The following is a 16594-nucleotide window of genomic DNA, read 5'->3' as shown; positions in this document are numbered from 1 at the left end:
TAACCGAAGATGGTGATGTTCTGGATTTCGGTAAAATGACTGAAACTGTGATATGTTGTAGATATTGTGATTCTGATAAAAGGTATTAATGGGCACAAACACTAATCACTGACCGTTGTGCCACAACGAGGCCACGTTTTTGAAAGAAAACCGAAAATATTGATGGCCTGGATTTCGGTAAAAGTAACTGAAACAGTGATATGTCGTAGATATTTTGATTCTGAGAAAAGGTCTTAACGAGCGCAACCAGTAATCGCTGACCGTTTGACCACTACGAGGCCATATTTTCAAAAGTAGCCGAAAATTGTCATGTTCTGAATCTAGGTAAAAATGACTGAAACTGCGAGATGTTGTGGATACTGTGATTCTGAGAAAATGTCCTAATAGCCACAATCAATAATTACTGAACGTTTGGCCACTACAGGGCTATTTTTGAAAGTAACAGAAGATGGTGTTGTTCCGGATTTCGGTAAAAATTACTAAAACTCTAATATTCTGTAGATATTGTGATTCCAAGAAAAGGTCATAACGCGTACTCTCACTCATTACTGACCGTTTCGCCACATTCTTGGAAGTAACCGAAAATGTTGATTCCCTGGATTTCGGTAAAAATGACTGAAAATGTGATATGTTGTAGATATTCTGATTCTGAGAAACGTTCTTAATGGGCACAACCTATAATCACTTACGTTTGGCCACAACGTGACCACTTACTTGAAAGTAACCGAAGATGGTGATGTTTTGGATTTAGACACATCTAGGATCATGCCAAATTTCAGCACACACCCTTGCTTTCTGCGTGGTTTGGTTGCAAATTCGGCAGTGTTCATTAAACGTACTGATCCGAAATACATGATAATTAACCTAGTAGGACTTTTCCTTGGACAATCACCCTAGAGTACGCTAGTTCAAATCTTTAATAGAGTTGCAAAACGCACTCGATACCCTCTTCGCTTCACAGACCACCGCGAAGTTCTACCGCGAAGGAATCCATGGGCTTCCAGAACGCTGAAAGAATTTTATCGATGTTGATGGGAACTATTTTATATCTTCCAGGTACAACTGTGTTAAAAACAAAATTTGCTCTTATACTGTAACATATTTTTGCACAATAACTTCGTTTCGTTAAGTATATTTTTTGTTTGAGTGTTCTTGGGAGAAAGAAGTTAATAACTAATATTTCTTGAAATGTTAATGCAGAAGTAATAGGAAATAAAGAGGGACTAAACGAAAAATAAAAATCAGTAGCAACTTTCATCTCCTACCAACATAGTAAGAATAGTCCTTGCTAATGCTAATTAACTCAGGATTTTACATACAAATTAAATGAAATGAAATCTTTAAGTTTTACGTCCACGTTTATGCCGGCTGGCTAAAGGAGACAGTGATGAAGAGAAATGAAGAAAATGGTGGAATAAAGAGAGTGGACGAAACGGGGGTACCCCCGAGAAAGCACACGCACACTGTCTTTGTCCACCACAAAGTTCACTTGGCGCGAGTTGGGATTGAACCAAGGACACCATTCACAAGAGGTGAACGATCTACCACTGAGCCACCGCGGCCCTCTACATCCAAATTAAGTTCCAATATAACAATTCTCGTAAAAAATCCAAATCGGCAATATGAATTGAAAATTAGCCTATATTTTAGATAGCATGAAAATGTGTAAAGAGCATAACCTAACTACGTTGCCGCGTGGGTATCCTCCCTGCTGATCTAGTAGCTAGCACGTGAGCCTTTGGTATACGGGGTCCCTTTTTCGAATCCGTGTGGGAGTGCTTTCGAAATTTAACTGTCCCGATGTTTTTGTGTGCGTGTTCCAGTCGTTCTACGTTACTGGAAAATCACGTTAAAGAAGTAAAAAGCGAAAAAATGTAAGTGGAAACGTACTAATAATTAGATAAGCAAGTTAATGAGGCACGTTCGGAGCATAAGTTAACTTTAGAAAAATAGTGGATTGCAAGACAGGTTAATAAGTTGCAAATCTTCTACGCAGAACTTCGAGACCACCATAACCATTTAAATACTTTTTTTTTATGAAATCCATTTTTCTAAACATTAGACACACTATATGAGTAACAATTTATATTACGTTAGCCTATACCATGAGCTTTAAAACAAAAGTGCAATCACTAAACAAGGTAACATTTACTTTAATTGTGGTATAGACATCCAAAAATTAGTTATTTGGTGCAGAGTTTAAATCTTGGCTCAGAAATCTCGTAATTTATTTGTTAATTACAGTGTATATTTACTTCAGTCTGTCCTAAGTTTTCCATAGTGTTAACACAATGACCGCATTAATTAATCGTGTTGCCGAATCTTTTATCTCTAAATACGAACTACTACTTCGTTCGATCGTTCCATTTTAATCAGAGAATACAGATAAAGTTTAGCATATCCTAGAGTTCTGTCATCCGTTTTGCACACACTGATTTCACATTAAGCTCTTTTATGTATGCACGACTACAAAAGTGCATTACCACCTGCGATTTTCCTTTCCCTACAATAGCAGGCAACCCTAAAAGCAAGGCGATTGGGTTGGTTGCGAATTCGAAAGGCGTTGGACCAAACCTCAATTTAGTAAATAATATATCAGTGTGGCAAACTGCAAATAACAGAATAAAACGAATTATTAAAAATGAAAATTTTATTATTGTGGCGGAGTTGGATGACATCAAAAGTTACAACATGATCTTACTTAAGCAGTTCAAACAAGATGAATGGCAAGAAACACATATCACAGGAAAGCATTTATCTCCTTCCCCCGCAACAAAAAATAATCTTGTAAAAAAGAAAATAGTTACATAATGTTAAGGTTTAATGTAAAAGCCTCACCAAATATTTTGAAAGCTAACGACCGAAAGAAGAGAAGTGAACCGAAGTGAATGAAATTTTGAACACATATTGTAGACATAAAGTGTGGATATACGGGCTTCGTATTTACCTCGAAAAGACGGTTAGGAGGGACAAGGCCCCTCCAATCATTTGATCATGAAATATCCAAAGTGATAGTAACTGTATGACAAATGTGCGTAAAGGGCATGAAGAATTGTAACGAAATTTTGTGTATGGAAAATAGGACAAAACCAAAGGAATATGGGCTTTTATGTTCTGTGGAAAAACGATTTTAGGGGGTAAAAGTCACCGCTCAAAATTTTTAAAGCTGATGCCCGAAACGTAAGAAGTAAATCGAAGTGAAAGAAATTGTGAAAAGAGATTGCAGACGTAAAATGAGGATACGGGTATCGAATTTTCTTGAAAAAAAATGTTGGGTGGGGCATGGCCCTCTCCAAACTTTGATCACGAAATACGAAAAATGCTAGTAATACTATGTCAAATGTGTGTAAAGGACATGAAGAATTGCCACGAAACTTTAGGAATAGACAATACTCAAAAAACAAAGGAATACGGTTTTTGATTTTCTGCGGAAAAAACGGTTTCAGGGGGCTAAAGAACCCACCCCAAATTTTTGAAAGTTAACGCCCGAAACGTAAGAAGTGTACCGAAGTGAATGAAATTTTGAACACATATTGTAGACATAAAATGTCGATATACGGGTTTCGTACGGAACCCTCCAAACCTTTGATCACGATATATGAAAACTTCTAATAACAGTATGTCAGATGTGTGTAACGATATCAACAATTGCAACATAACTGCGTGTATGGATTATACGCAAAAAGCAAAAAAATATTGTTTTTTACTTTCTACGGAAAAGTGGTTTCAGGAGGCAAAAGTACCTACCCCAAACTTTTGAAAGTTGACACCTGAAAAATAAAAAGAAGTGAACTGAAGTGAAAGAAATTTTGCACACATATTGTAGACATAAAGTATTGGTATACGGGTTACCTATTTACCTGACAAAGACGCTTAGGTGGGGCATGGACCCCTCCGATTATTTGATCACGAAATATCAAAAGTTCTGGTGAAAGTATGTCAGATGTGTGAAACGACATGAAGAATTGCAACGTAGCTTTCTGTATGGAAAATACGAAAAAAAATTAACGAATACGGGTTTTTGTGTTCTGTGGAAGAACGATTTTATGGAGCGAAAGTCCCCACGCAAAATTTTTCAAGCTGACGCACGAAAATCAAGAAGATGTGAACTGAAGTGAATTAAATTGTGAACAGAGATTGCAGACGTAAAATGAGGATATGGGTTTCGTATTTTCCTGATAAAAATGTTTTATGGGGCACGGACCCTTCCAACCTTTGATCACGAAATATGAGAAGTGCTAGTAACAATATGTAAAATGTGACTAAAGAACATGAAAAATTGCAACGAAACTTTATGCATAGGCAATACGAAAAAAAAGGAATACGTTTTTTTTTATTTTCTGCCGAAAAATTCTTTCAGGGGCAACAGAACCCACTCCAAGCTTTTGAAAGTTGGCGCCCGAAAGATAAGAAGAAGTGAATCAAAATGAATGAAATTTTGCACAGATATTCTAGGCATAAAATGTGAGTATACGGGTTTCGTATTTACCTGAAAAAGACGGTTAGGTGGGGCACGGACCCCTCAAACATTTGATCACGAACTATCAAATGTTCTAGTAACAGTATGTCAGATGTGTGTAACGACATCAAGAATTGCAACATAACTTCGTGTATGGACCATACGCAAAAACCAAAGATATATTGTTTTTTTAACTTTCTACGGAAAAGCGGTTTCAGGAGGCAAAAGTACTCACCCGAAACTTTTGAAAATATACGCCCGAAAGATAAGAAGTGAACCAAAGTAAATGAAATTTTGCACATATTTTAGACATAAAATGTGCTCATACGGGTTTCGTATTTACCTGAAAAAAAAAAAGGTTCTGTGGGGTACGGACCCCTGCAAACCTTTGATCACGAAATGTGAAAGGTGCTAGTAACACTATTTCAAATGTGTGTATAGGACATAAAAAATTGCAACGAAACTTCAGGTATAGACAATACGCAAAAAAGAAAGGCATACCGTTTTGTTTTTACTTTCTAGGGGAAAGCGGTATCAGGGGTCAAAAGTACCCACGCCAAACTTTTGAAAGTTGACGTCCGAAAGATAAGAAGAAGTGAATCAAAATTAATCAAATTTTGCACAGATATTGTAGGCATAAAATGTGAGTATACGGGTTTCGTATTTACCTGAAAGAGACGGTTAGATGGGGCACGGAGCCCCCAAACATTTCATCACGAAATATCAAAAGTTCTAGTAACAGTATTTCAGATGTGTGTAACGACATCAAGAATTGCAACATAACTTCGTGTATAGACCATACACAAAGAACAAAGGAATATTGTTTTTTAACTTTCTACGGAAAAGCGGTTTCAGGAGGCAAAAGTACTCACCCCAAACTTTTGAAAATTTACGCCCGAAAGATAAGAAGTGAACCAAAGTGAATGAAATTTTGCACATATTGGAGACATAAATGTGCTTATGCGGGTTTCGTATTTACCTGGAAAAGACGGTTAGATGGTGCACGGACCCCTCCAAACCTTTGACCAGGAAATATCAAAAGTGATAGTAACAGCGTGTCAGATGTGTGTAAACGACATGAAGAATTACAACGAAACTTTGTGTATGGACAACACGCAAAAATAAATGAATACGGTTTTTTTTATTTAGTGGAAAAATAAGATATTAGGGGGCAAAAGTTCCCCTCCAAATGTTGAAATTTTATGCCCGAATGACAAGAAGAAGTAGCCCGAAATGAATGAAATTGCGTAAAGATATTGCAGACATCTAACTAAAAAATACGGGTTTCGTATTTTCCTGGAAAAAACGATTGGGTGGTGCACGGACCTCTCCAAACCTCTGTTTACGAAATATGAAAAGTGTTAGTAACACTAGGTCAAATGTGTGTAAAGGACATGGAGAATTGCTGCGAAACTTTACGTGCTGACAATAGACAAAAATTAGACTATACGCACTAAAGAAAGACAAATACGGTATTTATTTTCTGTGGAAAAGGTTTTAGAGGGCAAAAGCTATCACCCAAAATTTTGAAAGATTACGCCAGAAAGAAAAGAAGTGAACCGAAGAGAATGAAAATATGCACAGATATTTTACACACAAAAATAAGCTAACATGTATTTCGTATTTTCCTGGAAAAATACGGTTGGGTGGGGCACGGAGCCCTCCAAACATTTGATCACGAAAACATTGTAAGCGTTAAAGCTGCCTCCTGAAATATTATAAAATAGTACATATACTGTTTGTGCTTACTGTTGATCTTCCAAATTTGAAAAATCAGATGGATACACTTGTGAAACACAGAAGGTCTTATTTTACATATCCAATATCTGAACTCAATTTATTTCGCTTCTGCCCACTTCTTCCGCCATCAGACGCCTCGGTACACCCAAAAGTTTTTTCTTTGCAGGAAAATACGAAACACGTATTGTTCATCTTACTTCTACAATATTTGTGCACAATTGCATTCACTTCGGTTCACTTTCTTTTGCCTTTTGGGCGTTAATTTTCAAAATTTTGGGTGGGGGCCCTTTCCCCTTTACCGTTTTTCCACAGAAAATAGAAAACGCATTAGATTTTTTTCCATATTTTCACTACACATAATTTCGTTGCAATTCTTCATGTTCTTTAGGCACTTCTGGTATACTGTTATTAGCACTTTTGATATTTCGTGATCAAAGATTTGGAGAGGTCCGTGGCCCAACTAACAGTTTTTCCAGGAAAATACGAAACCAGTATTCCATCATTTTATGTCTACAATATCTGTGCACAATTTCACTTCGGTCCACTTGTTAGTACCTTTCGGGCGCCAACTTTCAAAATTTTGGGTCTGTTTTTTTCGCTCCCTAAAACAACTTTATTCGTTTATTTTATGTGTAGTATCGGCCTACCAAATTTTATCAAAATCGGAGTGTTACACTTGGGAAGTGTTACTTGTCAGTCATTGTAGAACTATTTTCCTTGTTTCTCCATCAATAAAAATTGTCTGACAAGTAAAGGGTCCAAATGGATGAATCGAGTTGCGGGATGAGACGTAGTGCGACTGATAGAGGATATGGAAATATTTATATTTGCCAAATTATAAGGGCTGAACGTCATAAGAAACGGAGGGGGTCAAAATTGACGGGTAGGAAAGCTATGCTACGTTATTGAAATACATCAAATAAACTGTTGAATCATGAAAATAGTGAGAGATAGACAATGCGAACGCTGAAAGAAGACAGAAGAAGACATATTGAAAGAAGAAGAATGGGCAGAGTAGATCACGAACCTCTGGCGGCACCTTGAAATCCGTCATTTTGAAATATGTGATAATTTTGGAAATGAAAAGGTAGTGACGTGGCATATCAATTAGGGCTAGCATGCTCTCAAAAGTCAATTATGAACTTTATTGATCGTTATCTGTACCTATTTGTTAGATTTAGGATAATCTTCATAGTTATTTACGAAAATCTAGGAGACTGATACTCGTATGTTGAAAGTTTGAACTATCACGAAAACACATGTACGTTGAACAAGTCCAAAGCCAAGAAAACTAACCTCGTAATTTGATATCCTATTTGTATATTATTATATTTCACTGTCGAATATCAAATTTTACTGTTAGTATTCTTGGTTTGTAGATATGTGAGTTATTTCTTGTCCATAATACGACTAATAATGCTAAAAGACTCACAAATCAAATTTAGTTCATACCTTTAGCATTTCTTACAATCAACGTACAAATGTAGTTCTTAGCCTTTCGAAAATTATGAGCCTTATAGACTCCTTCTTTCTTACAAATATTAGTATCAATAATACAAAATATTAAAAAGTATCTTAACGGTAACCCACCGACAAACTGTAAGCAACCCCTGTAAAATGATATGAAGTATTTCGTTTAATGAACCACCATTATGCTCTTTAGGCTAAGGGAGATAATGATTAAGGCAAGTGAATGTTGATGGAAGATATGATGGAATGAGAATGTGGAAGGAAATTGAAGTATCCCAAGAAAACCCACACACGATATGATGGTGTCCACCACAAAATTTCTAGGCTGAGGATCGAACCAGAGGCAAGTGTTTACCACTGAGTAACCTTGTCTTCCCCCAATCCCTAAGAGAGGCGGGCATCCAGTTAAGAATAACTGACATGTAAAAACGCACTTACCATTTTCTCACAAAGGAAACTCCACGAATCCCACATTCTGACCGTTTGTACTTCTGGTATGTTGGTTTATCACACACATTATTTAGAATATCGATACATCTGTCAGAATCATAGTGTTTCCTTCAGAGTAGAGGAAGGTGACTTAGTGAAAGAGCGCTTACTTCTGGTGTGGGATGGACCTTGTTCGATCCCAGACTATAAAATTTGTGGTGGATACCATCGTACCCGTGAGGTTTCTCGGAATTTTCCTGTTTTTTCCTACATTCTCATTTCACAAATTATTACCCAAAAATTAGCTTCCATCTATTACCTCTCTTTATTATTGGATAGGATTTCAGTTTAGCATCTCTTCGGTAACAAAATTACATGATATACGGAGCTACGGATTAACGTGAGATACAAACTGCTTGCGCTCCCGACGCGAATCGGAGCCGGGTCTTCTATGCGAAAGTCGCAGACGCTACCCCATAGCCAAACGTGATCTCTCTGTCTTCATTAGCCTATAAGGCATAACATTTAAACTTTATGAACTTCAAATAATTTCAGTTCTTCTCGATAGCTAATTCTATACTGAGACAAAGTAGATCAATCAAATGTGTTCATCTTAGCTCTTTTATCATCTTAATGATGTTCTTGTAACTTTGACCGTATTCCTGTTAGTTGAAATATCGTATTTAATTGTAGTTAACTTGTCTCGGCCAACGTTTCATAAAATATTCCCATAATTCTTCAATTTATTTGAGGTGCCTCTGTACCAGATCGGGTTGTGCATTAGTGGAAGCCATGGCTAAGAATAATATACATTTCCTTTCCCCCGACTTCGACCCGACATTTTGTTCTCGAGTTACGGCTATTTTGGGCATTTTTCCGACTGGTTTTTGACTGGTCATTGCGCCAGAAGGAAGCATTGTGCACCCAGGTTGTCTTATCATCGTGTCAGGAATGAGCTCTCAAACGCTGTGTTGGTTTGAAACGCCCTCTATATTTCTATCCTGTTTCTGATTAGCTTCTGTTTGCCAATCAATTTCCAGTATTCCCAAAACAAACCAAAAGTGAACTAAATTCATTAATTCGGCTTCCCCCTATGCTTTCTTCTTGTATAGTACTTATTATATATTTTATATTGTAATTGACAGAGATTGCCAATATTGATTGAAATATCGGGTTAAAATTCTATCAGAGGAATTCCCTCTTCAGTACAGAAATTCCGTCCTTGCATCCTACCGCCATTTAAGGCGAGATGGGATTAAGTAAGATGGGAATTCCCATCTCGCCTAAAATGGTAGACATTCTTATTTTGGAAATATAAGTGGCTGATAAATTGTTAGGCGAGGTGGGATTAGGCTAGATGGGATGGAATCATCTGAAAAGGTAGGGGCACGGTAGATAGCGGCATGCCGTCACGCCGTCCCCCATGCCTATCTTTGCCCATTGTAATTGCTTAGGAAAGGGGAGGACACCGTACACAGTTTTTGGAGGTGGGGATAGAGTCCCCCGCGTTCTGACGCACTTTAACCCCTGCTGCTAAGTATTGCTGGGAGGACTAACGAAAAATATTATGTGATAATAATAATAATAATAATAATAATAATAATAATAATAATAATAATAATAATAATAATAATAATAATAAAATATCTGAATGATACAGATATTTTCTCAACTTTTATTACAATTGCTGTGGGTTCCCATGAGTCTGGTTATATTGTTTTTGTAAGGAATAAAGAGGCTTCACACAACAATATGATTTGTATAAAAGAAAAAAAGCCTTATCAGTTGATTTGCAAAAAACAGTGGTGCGCGGTGGCTCATTGGTAGAGCGTTCACCTCCGGTGCTTGGGGTCCCTGGTTCGATCCCAGCTCGCGCCCTGTAAACATTGTGATGGACAAACATGGGTTTTCTCGTGGTTCTCCCGTTTCCTCCCACTGTATTCATTCCACCATTTCACTCATTTCTTATTATCACCGTCTCCTTTAGCCTAACCTGCATAATCGTGGGACGTTAACTTAAAGATTTCATTTCTTTTTCTTTACAAAGAACTAAGCACTGAAAAGTGACCTTGTGTTTGTTTTTTTTAAACACAATGTTACGAGGCACAGAAGCCACCACATGTGAGGTGCGCTTACGTTTTTGCCTCAGGTAGCTTCAGTACTAAAATTCAGACTTTGCCTCAGGCAGACAGTACTAAAATTCTGTCAATTTATGTGTAGTATTCAGTCAACCACACAGGTTCCTTGAAACGCTATATTTTACAAGAAAGGTTTTGTCCATCGGATAGGAAGCGAACGAAGCACATCGTACGTTGTAATCCCTTACCTTCTTTTGCACACTGTGTGAAATTTAACTTGTATACTGTAGTAAGAGACAGAAAAGAGAATGATTTTTTTTTTAAAAATGACATTATCGAATAAGATTGACCATTATTGCAATATATTCAAGATGAAAAATATTCATTTAACAGTAGTCGTACTTAGTTGTCTGCACTGAAATTCCCATAATGTGCTTTCTTCTTTTCTAATATGAGCTCCGAGCTTCTTCGTGGCTAAGTGGTTATCGTACGTGCCTTTGGCGTAAGAGACCCGGGTTCGATTCCGGTGAGAGCTCATGTAGTTCGGGTTTCTCAATTAATCAGTAGGTCCCGTCTTATATAGCCTCGCTGCTGAAAGGGACGACAAAATCAACTCAACTAATATTGAGCACCATAGGAGATATAACTCCGAGGTGTGTTTTGTCCCTGGAAAATCTCCCAAAATCATCAACGGTACGAAATATGTCTGCAATGCAACATGTCCATTATTTCCAACTCTATGCTCTGTGACCTAGTTTGCTTTTCATGTTTTCAGTAAACTAGACAGACAAGAGGAAGAATAGAGGCTTTCTTCCAGAAAATTGTGTTCGTGGGTGGGGGGTCACATAGGCTCGTATCCACGGGGAGTCTAGGGGGACGGGCTCACCCAAAGTTTTACATTAGAATGATTTATGAGCATTAAAGTAGTCAGCCATTAGCATTTTTTTTAGGAAGATACCATTTCGACTCCTGGTGTAAGCTCAACCTTCAGTCCTGTGTCATTTGCAGGTCTCTTCTCATACAGATTCGTTGAAAAACCTCTAAACATGTGCTATGAATAGTATGCGTACTAAAGTTCTTTTTAGCAAAAGAGAGAGAAATTTCTTGCTTTAGACTCTGCCCTGTAATTCAGTTTTTCTGGAGGCTAGATAGTATGGTTGGGAACGACCTATCAGATTCAAGTTCCGAACCCACATTAAAAAGACCTTCCTTTATAACCTTAGTGTTGTATTATAAGGACGAAAAACAAAAATATACTAATAGCTCCAGTAATAGATATTATAGCAAAGAGATTTAAAAAATATGTGGGTTTGAAATAGAGAAAGGACAGTACCTGAGCTTTATTAGTATTACTAGCATATATTACCCGCTTTGCTAAGTTAAAATGAAAATTTAAAAAGCACAACTCCTTATTTCATGTGTTTAGTACCCGTGAAATATGCTGTTTTCGTTTTTAATTGCATCGATTTAAACAGCATCGGTAAGATCATTGATCATCTCGGCGACCAATAATGGTCATTTTCGGTCATTTATAAATATATATATATATATATATATATATATATATATATATATATTTCCTCCTCCCCTATGTTGCGCGCCATGGCAACAAAAGTGTCACTGTTCGCCTCAGCGTCCACCCACAAATGTGGATTCAGCACTAATTAATGGTCATTTTCCATTATCTTTAAATATCACTTCCTCCCTTTCCCCCAAGTTGTGGAGTTTAATTTGAATTTAAACATGATCGAAAGTACCACTGTTCATCTAAGCGACCCAGAAAACTATAAATTTGACACTGATAGTGGCCATTATCGATCATTTTATATATCACTTTCTCCCCTTCCCGCAAGTCGCGGAGCTGATTTAGCATTTAAACCGGATCGAAGATGTCACAGTTCATCAGAATGATCCCGAAAACTATGGATTAGGCACAAATGTTGGTCATTTTCGATTATTATTATTATATATAGCTCCCCCTCCCCCGTGCTGCGGCACACGAAATCAGAATTGTCACTGTTAATCTCAGCTACTCCTAAAACTATTGGTTTGACACTAATATTACTCAGTTTCGATCTTTTTTAAACGCTTATCCCCCTCTCCTCCATTGTACCCTCCCCCTTCCCAACTATTAGGGCTGAACTGTATTGAAACAGCATCAGAAGTGTCACTGTTTGTCTCATCTGTCACGAAAACTATGGATTCAACATTAATATCGGTCATTTTTATCATTTTTAAATTTCTCTCCCTCTCGTCGTCCTCTACCTTGCTTCGTCGAAGTGAATAGCCTAAAGTAGTGCCTGCTCCCAAACTCATGTATATTGAAAATTTGATTTAGATCGGTCAGGTGGTTCAAGAGTGATGAAGTCACAGAGACAGACATTTTTATTTTTATTTTTTTCTACATATATCTGCCCTCTCTCCTCCCCTACGTTGGCTCGTCAAAGTGAAACGATAAAAAAACACCCAAGGTCCGACCCTATTATTTGTTGAAAATTAGATCGAGATTAGTTGGGTGGTTCAAAAGTTATTAGGTTTTATTAGTTTCTATTTATACGTCCCCCTCCCCTCCCCCTAGGATGTACCGTTAAAGTGAAATTACAAAAATATTTCCAGATCCAAACCTCATATATCTTTAAAATTTGATTGCGATCGGTCGGATATTCAAGATATAGTTCAAGAGTTATTAAGTTACAAAAATAGTGGCTTTCAGTCCTATATAAATAGATTTTTATATACATCTCTCCTCCTTCTCCGCCCCCACGTTGCTTCGTCAAATTTAAATAACACGATCCCAGGCCTGAGCCTCATCTATGTTGAAAATTTGATCAAGATCGGTCAAGTGGTTCAGGAATGATTACATTTTATTTATTTTTACACCCCCCCTAAGTTCTACAATCAAAGTGAATAGCCTAAAACCAGTCCATCCGTAAAACTCATCCATGCTTCATATTTGATTAAGATCAGTGGGGCGGTTCGGGAGATTTAGAGTCACAATGGGAAAGTTCCAATTGATCCCAATTTTTCGCTTAATTCACTCTATTTTCTCACAAAATTTTAAAGAAATATTATTATTAAGAAGCAACACTTCTGAAGTGTAACACTCCGATTTGATAAAATTTGGGAGGTAGATACTACACGTGAAATAAACGAATACGTGTTTCTTATTCGTAAGTAAGCCGAATTAAACGATTCGGCTTACTTACTTTTTCGTAAAACCAAGTAAACCGAAGAATTTACACACAATTGCAGACATAAAATGAGGAAACACGTGTTTCGTATTTTCCTGGAAAAACGACAAGGGGGGAACGGACCCATCCAAAACTTTCATCACGAAATATTGAAAGTGATAGTAACAAATATGTGTAAAGAACACAAAGAATTGCAACAAAACTTTGTGTATGAACAATATACCAAAAAAGGAACACGGGATTTTTTTATTTTAGGGGCATCACCCAAAATTTTGAAAGTTAAGGCCCGGAAGGCCAGAGGAAGTGAATCGAAGTGAATGAAATTGTGCACAGATATTGTCGACATAAAATGACCGAATACCTTTTTCTTATTTTCCTGATAAAAAAAGACCGTTTAGGTGGGACACACACCCCATCCATAACTTATAACAGAAGTGCTTGAAGGACATGAAGAATTGAACGACACATTGTGTAGGGACAATACTCATAAAATAAACGAATACGGTTTTTCTTTTATTTCCTGCGGAAATACGATTTAGGGGGCGAAAACCCCATCCCAAATTTTGAAATCTGAGGCCCAAAATGGAAGAAGAAGTGCACCGAATTGAATGGAATTGTGCGCAGATATTGTAGACGAAAAATGAGATAATTGGGTTTCCTATTTCACTGGAAAAAGTGGTTGAGTGAGACATGGACCTTCTAAACTGTTCATTACGGAATATCAAAAGTGCAAATAAGCATACGGAATAGTTCCTAAAGAATATGGAGAATTGCAACGAAACTTTGTAAAGGGACTATTTGCCAAACGATATATGAAACATGCTTTAATTTTTGCGGAAAAACAGTGTTGGGGCCTAGTTCCCATCCGAAAAAATGGAAATAGATCAGGAAGGAGTGGACCCAAGCTAATCAAATTGTGTGTAGATATTATATGTAAAATAAGGACTCTCGTGTTTCTCAAGTGTTCCTATCGGTTTTCCTTCAAATTTGGCATATCAATAGCAAACTGGATATAAATCGACACGTGTTTTTCTTTATGCGGAAAAAACATTTCAAGGATCAATGGTGCCTCCTGAACTACTATAGAATAAGCTACACTCCTTGTGTTTGCTGTTACTTGATCTGCCAAATTTGAAGAAATCAGATGGAGGCACGACACTTGTCAAATACGAAAGGCCATATTTTACATATACAATATTTTTCTTTCACTTCGGTCCACTCCTCCGCAACTCAACGCCTCAGTTCACTGAAAAGTTTTTTTTTTTTCAGGAAAATACGAAACACATATTCCCACACCTTACCTCTTCAATATTAGTGCACATTTCATTCACTTCGGTCCACTTCTTCCTGTCTTTTGTGGTCAAATTCCAACATTTACGACGGGAGCTTTCCCCCCAAAACCGTTATTAACCAAAATTAAAAAAATTTATTCGTTTATTTTTGGGTGTTGTCCATACACGCAGTTTGATGCAATTCTTCATGTCCGTTACATACATCTGATATACTGTTACTAGATATTTTGATATTTCGTGATAAAATGTTTGGAGTACTCCATGCCCCACCTAACCGTTTTTTCCAGGAAAATACGCAAACCGTATTCCCTAATTTTTTGTCTACAATATCTGTCCAAATTTCAGTCTCTTCAGTTCACTTTTTACCTTTCAAGCGTCAACTTTCGAAATTTTAGTTTTGGGTTTTTTGCCCCTAAAACCGTCTTTCCGCAAAAAAGAAAACTACATATTCCTTTATTTTTTGTCTATACAAAAAGTCTTGTTGCAATTCGTCATCTCCTTTACACACATCTGACATACTGTTACTAGCAATTTTCAGTTTTTGTGATCAAAGGTTTGGAGGGGTCGGTGCCCCACCCAAACGATTTCTCCAGGAAAATACGAAATCCGTATTCACTCACTTAATGTCTATAATATCTGTGCACAATATCACTCACTTCGGTTAACTTCTTTTAGCCTTTCGGGAGTCAACTTTCAAAATTTTATTTGGGAGATTTTGCCCCCAAAAACCGTTTTCCCGCCGAACATGAAAAAACATGTATTCATTAACTTTCTACGTATTGTCTATACAAAAAGATATGTTGCAATTCTTCATGTCCTTTACACACATCTGACACACTGTTACTATCACTTCTGATTTTTCGGGATCAAAGATATGGAGGGATTAGTGCAGCATCCTACCGTTTTTTCCAGGAAAATACGAAGCTCGTATCCTCATTTCACGTCTGCAATATCTGTGCACAATATAATTCACTTCGGCTCACTTTTCTTACCTCTCGGACGTCAATTTTCAAAATTTTGGGTGGGAGCTTTTGCCCCCTAATACCAATTTTCAGCACAACATAAAAGAACCCATATTGCTTTCTTTCTGGCGTATTATCCATACAAAACGCTTCCTTGCAATTCTTCATGTCCTTTACACACATCTCAGATACGATTACTAACACCTTTGCTACGATTACTAACATCATCAAAGGTTTGGAGGGGTTGGTGCACCACAAAACCGTTTTTCCAGAAAAATACTAGACCCGTATTCCCCCATTTTATATCTACAATATCTGTGCAAAATTTCTTGCTCTTAGATTCACTTCTTCTTGCCTTTCGGGCGTCAAATTTCAAAATTTGGGGGTAAATTGTTTTGCCCCCTGAAACCGTCTTTTCGAATAACATAGAAAATCATGTTTTCCTTTATTTTTTCTGTATTATCCATACAAGAAGTTTCGTTTCAATATTTTATGTCCTTTACACACATCTGACGGACATACTGTAACTGGCACTTTTCATTTTACGTGATCAAATGTTTGGAGGGATCGGTGCCCCACTCAATCGTTTTTTCCAGGAAAATACGAAACGCGGATTCCCCGATTTGGTATACAATATCTGTGCACAATTTCATTTACTTTGGTTCACTTCCTTTTGCCTTTCGGGCATCAACTTTCAAAATTTGGGTTTGAGCTTTTGCCCCTGAAAACCGTTTTTCCACAGATTTTTTTTTAAATTTCCTTTATTTTTGAGTATTGTCCATACACACAACTTGATTCAATTCTTCATGTCCTTTTACACATCTGACATGCTGTTACCAGCACATTTTATTTTTCGTGATCAAAGTTTTGGAGGGATCCGTGCCCCATCCAACAGTATTTTCCATGAAAATACGAAACTCGTATCCTCATTTTACGTCTGCAATATCTGTGCTTAATTTCATTCAGTTCGGTT

General features: G+C 37.2%; 1 pseudogene across 1 annotated transcript in view; it reads right to left on the bottom strand.

Annotated features, from left to right (window-relative positions):
- The window catches only part of LOC145682827 (mite allergen Der f 3 pseudogene), a 439184-nt pseudogene that overhangs the window by 316956 nt on the left and 105634 nt on the right, over positions 1–16594 (bottom strand). The gene's annotated exons all lie outside the window — the stretch shown is intronic.

This window comes from Thermobia domestica, chromosome 4 (genome assembly GCF_964235325.1).
Source record: "Thermobia domestica chromosome 4, izTheDome1.hap1.1, whole genome shotgun sequence".
Taxonomy (NCBI): domain Eukaryota; kingdom Metazoa; phylum Arthropoda; class Insecta; order Zygentoma; family Lepismatidae; genus Thermobia; species Thermobia domestica.
This window is presented reverse-complemented; position numbering and strand designations above follow the sequence as displayed.